The sequence below is a fragment of the Dasypus novemcinctus genome, chromosome 15, assembly GCF_030445035.2.
Source record: "Dasypus novemcinctus isolate mDasNov1 chromosome 15, mDasNov1.1.hap2, whole genome shotgun sequence".
Taxonomy (NCBI): domain Eukaryota; kingdom Metazoa; phylum Chordata; class Mammalia; order Cingulata; family Dasypodidae; genus Dasypus; species Dasypus novemcinctus.
Genome location: NC_080687.1, coordinates 108,187,633 through 108,201,684, shown reverse-complemented (window position 1 = coordinate 108,201,684; position 14,052 = coordinate 108,187,633). Strand labels below are relative to the sequence as shown.

General features: G+C 47.2%; 1 pseudogene; it reads left to right on the top strand.

Moving 5' to 3' along the window:
• Positions 1-14,052, top strand: part of LOC131273521 (thrombospondin type-1 domain-containing protein 1-like) — an 86,932-nt pseudogene that overhangs the window by 60,728 nt on the left and 12,152 nt on the right.

Genomic DNA, 14,052 nt, shown 5'->3' with positions numbered 1-14,052 from the left:
TTCCCCGGGGAGAGTTTGTTTCCTCCCCATTTTCCTGTCGGTATACCCTAGGAAGCTGACCTCCTTCGAACGGTTTTGTCCTGTCATGATTCCTAGTCTGTGACTCCCATGGGACAGAGCCGTCGTTACCTGAGGTTCCTAATTTCAGGTGTTCCTGAAAAACATTCGTGATTTGGATGTGAGAAAGGACATGAGGAGACCAAAGACCTGGGATTTCGCTGATCAGAATGAAACAGATGTTGAAAGACTTTTCAAACTTCCTCTTGGTGGTCCTCTGCGCCTACGGTGAGTGTGGCGCACCTAATGCAGGTACGGAAGGAACGTAAGCGTGAGCCTTCTACATGTACCCATGCTGACGGCCCTTCACGAAGGCGGCAGGGGCAGGTCTGTGGGCAGTGCTGTTTCACCTACGGCCTGGGAGCAGGTGCAGCTCAGTGTGGAGCGCCCGCCTGTGCATGAGGTTCCAGCTTCAATCCCCGGTGCCTGCTTAAGAACAACAACAAAATAGAGCCATGCTCCCGGCGACCGCGGGCGCTCTTAAGGAGCTTCGGGGGTTCAGCATGAGTGATTCAGGTGTCATTTTAAATGTTGTAGCTCTTTTTAAAAAGTAAGATAAAATGCCCCACTCCCACTGCAGTGCTTTAAATCCAGAGCTGTTTCTTACATCAGCCGTGGGCTGGCCAATGACTACAGTGCCGAATTCTGTCTCTTTGGCTGTGTCTTTGGATAGGGTTCAAAGCAGAAACAAGCATTCTTGTGTGTGTTGTGTTCTTTCCACTTTTCACTTCAGCCATTCTGGTGGGTATCTTTTTAAAAAGAAAGGATTTATCCCAGCGGACTGATACTTGCGAGGCTAAAACTTCCAAGAACAAAACTAGTTATTTTAGAGCCGGTCAGTCTCTGAGAGCCCACTCCAGCCCTCGGCTGGCCTGTTAGAATGAAGTGCCAACATTGCTTACCTGTCTACAAATTGCCGCCCTGTACGAACCAAGGGGCACTGGTTCCTTTGCATGTAAAAATTCCCAAGTATTTGTCTTAAGTATCAGACAGTAAAAGCTTTGAAGTAAATGTCGCACCTCACCTTTTAAGTGATCTAGAGAAGTGTGCATTGTGTTGCTTGAAGCAAGCTTTCTCTCACTTCCCTGTATGTCCATTTTTCTCAAAGCCCTAAGGACTGGAACCTGATTAAAATGAGAAATGTGAGGGGTGGGATTTTAGTCTTGAGAAGTATCAGTTGTTATTCTGATTCTTTTGAACCCCAAGTGTTTACAATGAATTATTTTAAACATGAGCGCTAGAGGTGAAGATGGAGGAACAGAGCCCCTTTAAGATGGGGACAGTGCAGGGTCCAGCTCCCAGGCCCACCCTCACCACCATTTTACGCTCACCTTGGCTCAGCTCCGCCTTCTCTCGTGTCTGAAACGCTGTCTTTGTCGGTGTTATCCGATGGCACTGTTCGACTCCTCGTTTCTCAACACCAGATCTGACCATCTCGTTTCAGTTCTCGGAGACGCTGAGTACCTACCCCTGGGAGAGCCAGGCCATGTCGCGCTCAGCAACAGCTCGGTGTCTGTGGCCTTCCAGTACATCGACGGGGCAAACAGGACACTGTGGAACGTCTCCATCCTGCTGGTGGAGGCCAGCACCAACCGGACTGTCGCCACCAAGCACCTCCTGAGCAGCCAGGCGCAGGGGATGCCCGAGTTTGAGTGCTTCCACTTCAAGGAGGCTGGGGACTACTGGTTCACCATGTCCCCAGACGCCACGGCCAGCCACCCCCCCCCCACGCCCCGGGGGGAGAAAAGCGCCTTTCTCCAGGTGGAGTGGCCCGTCTTTCACGTGGACCTGAACCGGACATCCCAGGCCGCGGGAGGCGCCTTGCGGGTGGGGCTTTTTACGCCACAGCTGCTGTGCCCGTTCCCCGGGGACAGGCCCGGCGTTGAGGTGGACGTCACCCTCTGCAGCAGCCTTCCTGGGGCGAGCGCTCGGCAGGGCCGGCCGCTGGAGACGAGGCGCAGCCAGAGGACAGCGCTCGCTCAGAGCCAGTGGGTGGAGGTCGCTGCGCCCCGGTGGGCCCCGCAGCCTCGGTCACCGCGGTGCTGCGGCTCCTGGGCGCGGCTCGGTCATTTCCGCCGCAGGTGTTGGTGAGCTTGCCAGCAAGTAACATCTAGCCAAAATGGCCGCTGAGCATGCTAATGGCTATGGCAAACGGCACCGCCCTCCTTCCTCACCACCTTCCCGCCAGAAAAACCCACGGGCGCCAGCTTCAAACCTGCCTCCTCCAATCAACAGCCGCTTCAAATTACCCCAGTCCCCTAGCCTCTCTGTAATTGCCACGTCATCCTAAGCCCTTACCCCTCCTATATAAGCTGTATCACTTCCCCAGTAAACCAGACCTGCGCCACGAGCCTGCGTCTCCGGCGTGGTTACTGTGTGTTCAACCCGGCTGTGTGATTCCGGGGCTCCGTCGTCACTTACCTCGCGGACAGGCAGCCCGCCCCAACCGGGCGGGGATCGACAACAGTGGGCCCCATCGACCTGGCCCGGAAGTTCAGGTACCGGCTGGTGATGGCACGGGAGCTCTGGAGTGAGTCTGCGGTGGAGGTGGAGGTGGTGCCGCCCCCGTGTGTCGCTGTGCAGGGAGCGGTGGCTGTCTTCAAGGAGGCGCCGCGGCATCCTGGGGAGAAGCCCATGTGGCTGGCAGAGAGCAGCCTGAGGCCGGGAGAGAGGACTGCCATCTTTAACTGCACAGTCTTTGACGTGGGGAAGAATAAATACTGCATTGACTTTGGCATTTCAAGCCAAAGCCATTTTTCTGCAAAGGAGAAAGAGTGCATGCTCATTCAGAGAAATATAGGTTGGTATTGATATACAATATCAAATTGGTGTTGTATCATCAAAATTATTGAGAATTTAGATGAATGTAATTTTCTCTTGAACTGTCTTATTATTTGTATGGTTCACTCTTCATAATGTCCTGGTTATCATCTTGATGTGAAAATTCAGAGTCCTGGTAGAGACTGTGCTTGCCACTTAACCTCTCTGGTTCTCAGTTTACCCATCAGTAAAATGGAGATAATAAAAGTACAGAGAATTGTAGGGATTGAGTCAGATAGACTGTAAAGTCCTTAGCACAGTGCCTGGTATATTGGAAGTACCTGGTAAAAGTTAACTATTGTTACATTAGATTAAAAACATATATATTACATCATATGGCAAGTCTGTGGCAGGAATGATTGGACGTCGAAGCTAAATCCCACAGGGAAGCTTCGCCTCCTTGGATTTTGTAACTTCTGGCTTCCTCTGGCCAAGCACGTCTCTTCCCTCCTCAGTCATTCATTACAGGAATTGAGCCTCTTTAGTGAGACTTCAAAGCAATTTAACTAAAACTTCTCCAGATTCTGTGTGTGCATGCCCTACTGAATCACAAAGAAGTGCCTTTCTTTTCCATTTCCTGGGTGTAAGCCTGGTCTTGGCAAGTGGTCTAATTTAGCTGAGATTTTCTGGTTCCCAGACATGCTGCTTTCCTCAGCCTCCCCAAGCCCAGTGCCCCCTTACTGCCCCAAGCCTCTGGCTATCTTTGTCTGTAACTCCATGTGATATCTGCTCCAAACATACCCCCTCAACCCTCTGTCCATCCCTCATCTGCCCCCCTGCACTTTCCTCTCTATTTGGCTTAGATCCCTCAGCCCGTCCCTCTACCCACTCTCCTACCAAGATCCTAAACTGCGTCACCCTGTCGTGCTGCTGATGCCCCCAGCTCTGCATGAGTCCAGCCATGCATCCCCCGCCCATTCCACCCAGGCCACTGAGGTTGCTGGAGAAGGTCCCCCCAGGCAGGGGGTGCCTGTCTGGCTGCCTCACGCCTCCACACTCAGCTCAGCCTAAAGTGGGGTCCTGGCCGGCCTGTGCTCCCCCCTGCACAACAGCTCTTGCAGACTTCACTCCAGGCCTGTTTTTTAAAAATTTTCATTAATTTCTCTCCCCTTCCCCCCACCTCCGCCCCAGTTGTCTGCTGTCTGTGTCCATTCACTATGTGTTCTTCTGTGTCTGCTTCTATCCTTGTCAGTGGCACCAGGAATCTTTGTCTCTTTTCTGTTGTTGCTGCATCATCTTATTGTGTCAGCTCTCCGTGTATGTGGCACTATTCCTGGGCAGGCTGAACTTTCTTTCACACTGGATGGCTCTCCTTATGGGCCACACTCCTTGCACGTGGGGCTCACCTACATGGGGGACACCCCTGCGTGGCAGGGCACTCCTTGCATGCATCAGCACTGCACATGGGCCAGCTCCACATGGGTCAAGGAGGCCCAGAGTTTGAACCGTGGCCCACCCATGTGGTAGGCGGATGCCCTAACCACTGGGCCAAGTCCACTTCCACCAGCCTCCTGTTAAACTCTTGAGTTGGCCTCACCTCCTGGAAGCCATCTGGTGGGCATTCCCTCACTCACCCTCCTGCCAAAACATCGCAGCTCCACAGGCATGGGACTTTCCTCCTCCTCCCCTGTCATGAGGGGGAGGTGTTGTTCCTCTAATTTAGGGTCGGCCCCTCTCATTTTTGGGCTCTTCTCTTAATCGTTAGCCCCCTCTGCCTTCTCTCTCCCTCCTACTTTGGATTGTTCCTATCAGTATTGAAGTGGTTTTTTTCCCCCAACTTTTTATTTGGAAATAATTTCAAATTTATAGGACATTTGCAAAAATAACATGACCCCATACAGAGAACTCTACCACGTTCCTGTCCAGGTCTCAGATCCACCATTTCTTAATGTCTTGCCACATTTTGCTGGATCACTCTGTCCTTCTGTGTATCTCTTAATTTTATACACATTTAAGAATAGTTTGTATACATCATGCTCATTGAACACTTAATAGTTCCATGTATATTTCCTAAGACAAGGATATTCACTTAGGTAACCACCTTCAGTGCAGTTCCCAAGTAGCATGGAAGTGTTTTTAATTCTCTTATCTAAAAACAAAACAGCAGCTCTCCTTCCCCCCACGTTCTCCCCCACAAATCACTCTCTATCTTTCCAGTGTTTTGAAAGTTTCTTACACTTGGAGGTTCACCTCATCTCACATTCCCCTCTCAACCCATTCCAAACCCACTCTGCCTCCTGTCCCTCCCCTGAAAAGATTCCCACCAAGGCATCTGCCGGTGCCTTCCAGGTCCCCACAGCCACACTTTGCAGTGCTGGTCTTCCCTGGCCATGGTCTCCAGACACAGCCACCTCTTGCTTCTGCGGAACCACACCTGCCTTGTTTGCCTCCACCCCTGGCCTTCTCTCCGTGGTCCCTGGTCCCATCCCGGAAGTGTTGGGCTCTCCCGTGTCCTGTACCACACTTCCCATGCTTGGCAGCTGTTCTGTTTGCTAAACGCTGCTGGGAGCAGTATGCCCGAATTGGGTTGGCTTTTAGGACGAGGAATGCATTTGGTTAAAAGCTCACAGTTCTGAGGCCATGAGGGTGTCCACCTCAAGGCGCCACCAGGGATGCTCTCTTCTGAGCTGCCACTGTGGGTGACAAGTCGGTGTGGCCTCCTCTCATCCCAGCCCCTCTGCCCCAGCTGGATCCTGCTCTGCCCATGGCTTTTCTTTCTCCAGGGCTAATTGGTTTTAACTTCTGGAGGCACCTGTGTCTGCTGCTGTTCTTCTGTCTGTGACTTTTTTATTCCTTGTTTATAAAAGACTCCAGTGAGAGGATTAAGACCCACCATGGGCCATGCAGTCTAATCAAAGGCCATCAAGGGGGTGAGCTAATCAAAAGGTCCCACCCACTGCGGTCACCCCTCAGGCTGAAGTGTGCTTTGCTGGCCTGGCGGGGGAGCAGCCGCGGCAGGCCAAGCCGCTGCCCCCATAATAGGGTGGCTGGTCGGACTCACCGCCACCCCTGAAGGGAGCTTGGCATGGGCGCAGAGTGCCCTCGGGTCTCCCCTTCTCGGCAGCCATGCTTCCGCGGCCGCCCCTCCTCCCGGATGGCGCCACACAATGCCTTGTGGGGCGGCACCCTTCTTCTTCTTTCCCCCTGTGCAGGCGCAGGGCGGAAAATTCCAGTCTGCCCTTTTCCCCTCCCCCAACAGCAGCAACAGCCAGTGGGCGGAAAAATCCAGTCTGCCCTTTTCCCCTCCCCCGACAGCAGCAACAGCCAGGCGTGGGCGGGAAACTCAAGTCTGCCCTCCACCCCAGCAACAGCAGCCACCAATCCCTAAACCCTGCCCCTTCCCCCAGCAACAGCGACAGCCAATCCCTAACCACCACCCCTCCCCCATCCAGTACCTCCCACTGATCTTTCACTGGCAACCAATCAGAACAGGGCATGGCTTCGACCAATCAGCCTTCCCCAGCCCCTATAAAACTGTTGCCTCTCCTTCAATAAAGTGGACTTGCGTGTTTACCTTGTCTCCGCGGTAGTTCTTCTGCCATGTGCCCTCCAGTCCTGAGAGCCCCCGACAAGGGCCTGGCCTCCCTTGTCCCCAGTTCGTCGCTGCTTCTCCGGGCGACCCCCTCGTTGCCGGCTTCACCAGGCGACCCCGTCAGCCGAACCGCGCAACCCCTGTGAGACTGATCCCTCATCTGCTGCCGGACCGACCCCTCGTCCCAAGTGGGACCGACCCGTCGTCCCAAGCGGGACTGACCCCTTGTCCAGAGCTGGACCGACCCCTCGTCCGCAGCCAGACCCCACCTCTACCGACCGAGCAAACCGTCGCACCCACGATGGGTTTCCATCCACAGGATGGCTTAGCTTTAAGGACACGGGGCTTGCCCACCCTCAGTCTGTCACAATTGTCACCCCATCTACCTCTCTGGCCCCAGTTACTCTCTTGATGCTGCTGACCCCAGGTCGACATCTGTCCGCAGCCCTTACCTGCACCCATGAGGTTGTATGCAGTTGTGCCCCTCAGATGTCTCCCAGCCACCTCACAAGCAACATGCCTGGCCTGAGCCTCCTCACCGTGTCCCCTAATCCTGCTCCTCAGTTTATGACCCCACCACTCATCCCATTTGCTCAAACGGGAATCTCCTCCTCCTCTCTCCTTCCCCTCCTGTAGAAATAAACCACTGCTTCCTGTAGATTATGTCTCCTGGTGTCAGGGTCTCTACACTTTTCTCTTTTGCTGCCACCCCTTGGTTTAAGCCTCGATCATCCCTTGCCTGGACTCTGGCAGCAGATCCCTAACTGGTCCCCTCTGTCCACTTGGTTCTCTCACTGCAGCTAGAGGGACTGTTTACAATGCTCGCAGCCAACTCATGTGACATGACGATGCAAGTCCACAGCCTGTCCCTGAGCCAGGGCCTCCGTGGTTAACTGCCCACCTCCCAGGCATCCTCTCGGCCTAGGCTGGGACGCTGTCCTCCCTCCCACGCTCAGCATTAACTCATCTCCACGTGGGTAACTTTCCTCAGCCTGTGATGGGTCGAATTTCCTTGCCCTGAGCTGGCAGAGCATCCTTCACTTCCTTTTTCAAGGCACTTCGCACTTGTGTAACTACTTACCATCTTCTCCCTGGGCACCTCTCTCCCGCGGATTGGGGGAGCACATTTGGTGGCAACCCTGACTCGTGTTGCTGTGAAGCCATTAATGGCCTTTATTTGTCTGACTTAGTATGCCTGGCACATTTGCAGGTGCTCAAAACTTGCCTATTGAATTGAAAAGTTGAACTGGGGTGCAGTTGGTTTCAGCTAGGTATTAGTAGAAAAAGTGTTTGCACTAATCTGATCATCCAAGATAGGCTCATCTTTTTAAAAGTAGATCCTTGTTAAGGGGGAAAAATTTTAATAGGCTGAATTTAATGGAAACAAACCAAGGGAAGTACAGACATTTAGGCCATTAGATTCAAGGCATTTGGGGGCAGGAGTCCACCCAAAGCTGCTGGACTTCCCACAGGCTCTTCCCATGCATGTCTGATGGCTGGATTTTTTTCAGAGCAGCTTCCGTGGCCACAGCAGGGGTTAGACTCCAGAAAGGGACAGAGTGGGGGTTACTCTGCATTTTGCCCAGGTGGTCAGGGGCTACCCACGCAGCAGCAGCGGGACACAAGCCAGATGGCGGGACTGAAAAAGTAGGAACCTGCAGGTGCCCAAAGTGCACATTGGCTTTCACAGACACACATTGGTTTTGCCCGTTTGGCCAATGAATGAAACTTACACTAGAGACAGGAACCTCGGTGCCCTCCCGTGTTTTCAGTATATAAATTTATGACCCAGCTGCCTTCCCTTCTTTTCATCTGCCATTGAAATAGACAGCTCTGACCAGTAAAGGCTCTTGCCAAATGGCACCGTTCAGGCACCTCCCTGAGCTCACCATGATTGTGAGTTCACTTGTGTGTCACTCACTCGCTCAATTCCTTTTTTTTTTTTAATGGAATGACTTGGTTTATTTATTTTTTCTTATTCTAAATATGTCTCAGGACCTTAAGATAGGTAAATAATAATTTATATCAAATATATAATAAATGTTACAAAAATGACTTTATGGCGTTTATCCTCCTTAGTGTGAATATTCATATTTTTCTCTGTGGAAAGGTTAATTTGTTTGATTATGGGCATATGCCTGAGATTTCACTGGGGGAATGGTAGTATATAGCACAGGCACTGTAATAACTTTTAAAAGTCTGAAAATTTTTAAATTCTGAACACTTCTGCCCCAAGGGTTTCAGATAAGGGGTTATGGATGCTGTATCTCAAAGCAAAATATGCACTTGAGGTGAAGCTGAGAATTAATGAGAGTAGGTATAAATCCATATTCCTTAGTTGTCTTAACAATTTAAAAATTTTGGCTGTTTTCTTTTTGTCTAATTAGGCTGGGGATTCTTAACCTTTTCTGTTCCATGGACCCCTGTCCCAGTCAGGTGAAAACCAGGGGCCCCTTCTCAGAATGTAGCAGCAGGTAGTTTCATGACACTCAAAATCAGAGGTCAGAGAAAATAAAGACAATAAATTGATTTTTTTCAGTTCAAGCTCATGGACCCCCTACAGTCTTTCCACAGACCCTCTAGTTAAGGACCCCTGGATTAGACAGGCTTGTCTTTACTTCACAATGTGACAGAACAGAACTTTTACCAAGGGTGGTATACAAGGTATACGGCCACCCTGTTATCCTCTTGCTGCAAGATTTTGCAATCTGTGTTTTGTTTTGCCCAAATCTTTTTAAGCCACTTAAAAAGTTAACTCATTTTGTGAGTCAGTTTACTTCAAGGAAGAATATACAGTCTGAAAATTAGTATAATCAGACCCTTGGACACTGTGACACCCTCCACAGTTCTCTGGAAGTGAACGAACCAGCAAACCCTTCCACACAGCGGAGCTCCCCCTCGGCCTTTGGATTCCTTTAGGGCATGACTGTGGCATGTGGGCATCTGACATCCTGAGGACAGGGAGTGTGTACACAGGGATTACTGGGCACCAGGCACTGGCCGAGTTGCTTTATGACCATTAGCCCATTTGTTCCCGAGAACCCTATGAAGTCAAGGTAATACAGGCGTGTGGAAATAAGGTCAAGGTGTTTAAGGGGTACAGCCAGAACACAGACCCAGGTAGCCGGGCTCCCGAGGCTGCTTTTATGCTCTTCTAGACTGCTTCCCTTACAACCAAGGATCAATCTTAATACAAAGCTTTTAGATTAAAAATTTTTTAATATTCTCATTCCCAATCTCAGTGTTTCATCTGAGTGACCTCACTCCTCTTGAAAGACACAAAGCCCACTTTGGAGACCACTGGCCAAGGCAGAAGCGTGATTGGTTCAAAATAAGTGAGCCTTGTTTTCTGAAAAAGAAGTTGGAGCTGTTTCTCTCAGATGCCTTTGTTCCTACTGCTACTTTTAGCATCACATCTCTAGAGTTTTCTTATTAGCGTGTTTTGTTTAGTTATCTTGGTCTCTTAAGCAAAGTGTCTTGCAGACTCGAATATTGCGTAGGCTGTTATCCCTTCATATAGTCTTAGGGGTGAGAAAAATATCCCCTTTCACATTCCAGACCAGTTTTGTTCATCCAGAATTAATACCCTCCATAGTGGCCTGAAAGACATTCAGCCTGGCCACACAGGTTTGTCGTGTGATGTGAGTCCATGCTTGGACATGTGAACAGGACAAAACAGAGCAAAAAGCCTCTTTTATTCATGAAGTAAGACTGTTTGGCATATTGGTCATCTGTATCTTGTTTCTAGCATGTGAGCTACAGTTAATGAGTTCCCATTTAGCCAACTATTTTCCTCCAAGTTATTGGCAGAGATCTTTAGAGAGCAAACAGAGTTCCTTAAGGCATTTTTTATTTGCCTGATTGACTTTGTTCATTGCTTTATCTGAGTGATTTCCTATAGAATTAAAGTGATTTAATTTGATTTAGAGATAGAGAGGTATAAAAATGTAGTTAAAAATTTTTATTGATTATTGGACTAGCCATGACTCGTGACTTTATTTCCTAGGGAAAAGGCACTATATGTATGTATGTATGTTTGTTTTTAGCAGGTACCAGGGATTGAACCAGGATCTTGTACATAGGAAGCAGACGTTCAACCATTAGAGCTACATCCATTCCCCAGTATCTAACATTTTAAAATGAGATTTTTAATTTTAATTTTTTATTTCTTAGCCCTCCCCTCACAGCTTTTTCCGTGCTATCTGTTCTCTGTGTCCATCTGCTGTGTGTTCTTCTGTGTCTGTATGCATTTTTTTAAGATTTATTTTTTATTTCTCTCCCCTCCATCCTGCTGCTCCCTGCCCTGCCTTGCCCCAGTTGTCTGCTCTCTGTGTTCATTCACTGTGTGTTCTTCTGTGTCTGCTTCTATTCTTGTCAGTGGCCTTGGAATCTGTATCTCTTTTGTTGTGTCATCTTGTTGTGTCAGCTCTCTGTGTGTGCAGCGCCATTCCTGGGCAGGCTGAACTTTCTTTTGCACTGGGCAGCTCTCTTTATGGGGCACACTCCTTGCACGTGGGGCTCCCCTACATGGGGGACACCCCTGTGTGGCAGGGCACTCCTTGTGCACATCAGCACTGCACATGGGCCAGCTCTACACGGGTCAAGGGGGCCCAGGGTTTGAACCGTGGACCTCCCATGTGGTAGGTGGATGCTCTATCCATTGAGCCAAGTCCACTTCCCTTGTATGCATTTTTATTTCCCCTCCCCTCCTTGTGGCTTGCTTGCTGTCTTCTCTCTATGTCCATTTGCTGTGCACTCTTCTGTGTTGTTTTTTTCTTGTCTCTCTTTTTGTTGCATCACCTTGCTGAGTCGGCTCTCTGTGGCGCTTTGCAGACCCGGCAGCACTCTGCTGTGCTCAGGTTGGCAGCTTTCTGCAGTGTGCAGGTGAGCCTGCCTGCACAAGGAGGCCCCAGATGCAAACTCAGGGCCTCCTATATGATAGACAGGAGCCCAACTGATTGAGCCATAGCTGCTTCCCTTAAAGCGAGATTTTTGACATTAATATTCATGCTTTTATAAACCTGATATTTTTCTGATTCCCAACTAATGGAATTTTTGTTTTTAGTCTATAACAAATGACTTTATGTATTAAATAAATTATATTTTCATAAAATAAAAGAATTAAGAAAGCATAACAAAAAGTTTCATAGTATTCATAATTCTGTATTTTGTGGTCTTAAATATGAGCACAAGGGGAAGATAAACTGTTTGTGGACTTAATTTTCAATTTAGGTTTCAGAGTAGTGGGATTCCAAGTAGATTTTTCAAAAGTAAATCACTACTTTCACTCAGAGGACTTGAATTAGGAGATGCCTGAAGCTTTGTAAGCACCGGGGGCTTAGTATCTGAGCAGCCCAGAAACCTCGAGGACAAAGCCAGCTCTTGGTTCTGCAGCGTGAGGAGCTGCAGTGTGAGTTGGGAGGCACAGAACCAACATTGTGTTCCGTTGGACCTCTGGCTGGAGCATCATGACCACACCTCAGCTGATGTTGGTCCAGGATACTGGTTTGTAATGCTCCCACTCTTGTGAAATCTCTGGAGACTTGATTGATGCAAAGAACCTATATTCCATGACTCACCCCAAATACTGCACCACTTGGCTGACCTGAGAACACATCAACCCAACACGTTCCCCTTAGTTTTGTGTAGTGCTTCATATACCCTGGGCTGCCCTAGAGGAGGTGGGATGTGAAGAGACTTTTATGCAGTGGGTGTTCTGGTGACTAGTGTTGGCATTACCTGATGGGTCTCCAGGTTCGATGCGTGCTGATAGAGAAGGGATTAGGGTCGGTCTTTATAGGGGACTGACTATTCAGTTACTCTCATCAGGCAGTGATTCCATGTCTACCTGGAAGAGAGGTTTGCATTTGTAAGTCAAGAATGACTGTTTTAGGAAAGTTATGTATTTTGAAGCTCTGGTGTTCAGTGTGGCCCCATTTAGGGTTAAGGCTTCTTGTTGAATTGACCCCTTTATCATTATGAAATGCGCCTCTTTATCCCTCATAATATGTCTTGTTCTGCAACCCATTTTGCCTGATATTTATATAGCCACTTCAGTTTTCTTTTGATTATGTTTGCAAGGTATATTTTCTTTCGTCTTTTTACTTTTAATCTATTTATGTCTTTATATTTAAAGTTGGCTTTATTTAAACAGCATATAGTTGGGTCTTTGTTTTTTTTTTAATCTAATCTGACAATCTCTGCCTTTTAATTGATGTGTTTAGATTATTTTTATTTATATGTAATGTAATCATTATATGGTTGGATTAAAATCTGCCATCCTGTTAATTATATATTTGTTCCATCTGTTCTTTGTTTCTTCCTCCTCCTTTTCCTGCCTTCTTTTAGATTAAGTGACTGTTGTTTTTTTTTTTTTTTTTGTGGTCTACTTCATCTCCACTCTTGGTTTTTTATTTATAATTTAAACAACTTTTAGTTATCCTCCTAAAGTTTATAATATACATCTTTAATTACTCTCAGTCTACTTTCAAATGATATATTTCTTCACATGTAATGTAATGATCTTTTTTCTTTAAATTTTAATTTTCAAACAATTTCAAACATACAGGAGAGTTGCAAAAATGATACAAAACCAATACATAGAATTCCAATAGAGCTGCTACTCTGATAACAAAATTGACTAACTTTTAACATTTTGACATATTTGTTATATTGTCTCTCTTTCTATCCATCTATCATCTGTCTATCATCTTTCTATCATCTGTGTATCTATTTTCTAAGCATTTGTGAGTAGTTGTATACATCCTGTTCACTGAACACTTAATACTTCCATGTATATTTCCTCGGAACAATAACACTGACTATATAACCACATTAAGTACAGTTATCCAGTTCAAGAAATTTAATATTAATAAAAAACATAAAGTCTTTTTTCCAATTTTTTTCAGTTATTCTAGTAATGTCCTTTTGGGCATTTTCTGCTCCATTATTAGATCCAGTCCAGGATCACATATTACCTTTAATTGTCATTCTCTCTCTCTTTTTTAGCATTTTAAAATTTTGTATTTATATTTTGTAAAAACAATATTGTATGTACAATAACACCCATATTTGTATTTCACACGAGGTTTTACTGTATTATACAGTCCCATGTTACATTTTTTAGCTTTCCTTCTAGTAGTATACATGACTTTCCCTTTCAAAAATATCATACCCATATAATAGCTCTACTAGTTACAAACACTATGATGTGCTTTCACCATTTCTATTAACTTCCAAAGATTTACAACATTTTTAAACAATTATGCACAGATTACCTACAGCTTTCCATTCTCTACCTTCATTCTTTTTGGTGACCTATATTCTGATTATTAACTTCATGAATTTATACAATGTATTTACTTCATAATAAGGCAATCATACAGTATTTGTTCTTTTGTGTCTGGCTTGCTTCACTTGACATAATGTCCTCCCAGGTCATCCTTGTTGTCATATGCTGCCTCACGACTTCATTTCTTCTTATTGCTGCATAGTAGTCCATCCTGTGTGTACACCACTCTTTGTTTATCCATTCATTGGTGAATGGACACCTGGGTTGGGTCATTTCTATCTTTTGACAATCATGAATAGCGCTGTTGTGAATGCCATTGTGCAGATACCTGTTTGCATCACTGACCTCAGTT